The sequence below is a fragment of the Octopus bimaculoides genome, chromosome 21, assembly GCF_001194135.2.
Source record: "Octopus bimaculoides isolate UCB-OBI-ISO-001 chromosome 21, ASM119413v2, whole genome shotgun sequence".
NCBI lineage: Eukaryota > Metazoa > Mollusca > Cephalopoda > Octopoda > Octopodidae > Octopus > Octopus bimaculoides.
The window spans coordinates 13,736,067-13,736,657 of NC_069001.1; the positions used below are offsets into that span (position 1 = coordinate 13,736,067).

Sequence of the window (591 nt, forward strand, 5' to 3'; positions counted from 1 at the left end):
TATATATATATATATATACACACACACAAACATACATGCATGTATGTTTGTGTAATTAAGACACCTTTCTTCTGTCACAATCCTTTGAACAAAAGGAATCTGCCTCCTGCCTATCACGACCTGACTACACTTCAATACAAGCTGTTATCATTTTCAATGTTCCTTGCTCATTATTTCTCTTTCTTTTACCTATTCTGTATGTATGTATGTATATGTGTGTACGTACTTCTGCACATTTAACCGCTGTGTCTATCTAAATGTGTGTGTTTGTGTGTGTGTGTGTGTGTGTGTTTCCATCTCAGTCTAATTTTAGCTAAGTTATTTAACCTAACACTGTATCTTATTTACTATAGGCCCATCTCTCCTTTTACACCCTTTTTAATAATCCATCTTTGCAGCTTTCTCTGTCTATATATCTCTATGTCTCTCTATGGCTTTGTCTATATATTTCTGTATGTCTCTACCTTTATATATCTCTATGTCTCTCTATGGCTTTGTCTATATATTTCTGTATGTCTCTACCTTTATATATCTCTATGTTTCTCTATGGCTTTGTCTATATATTTCTGTATGTCTCTACCTTTATATATC

At 33.2% G+C, this 591-nt stretch overlaps 1 protein-coding gene across 3 annotated transcripts in view; it reads right to left on the minus strand.

Moving 5' to 3' along the window:
* Positions 1 to 591, minus strand: part of LOC106877370 (CTD small phosphatase-like protein) — a 370,420-nt gene that overhangs the window by 186,298 nt on the left and 183,531 nt on the right. The gene's annotated exons all lie outside the window — the stretch shown is intronic.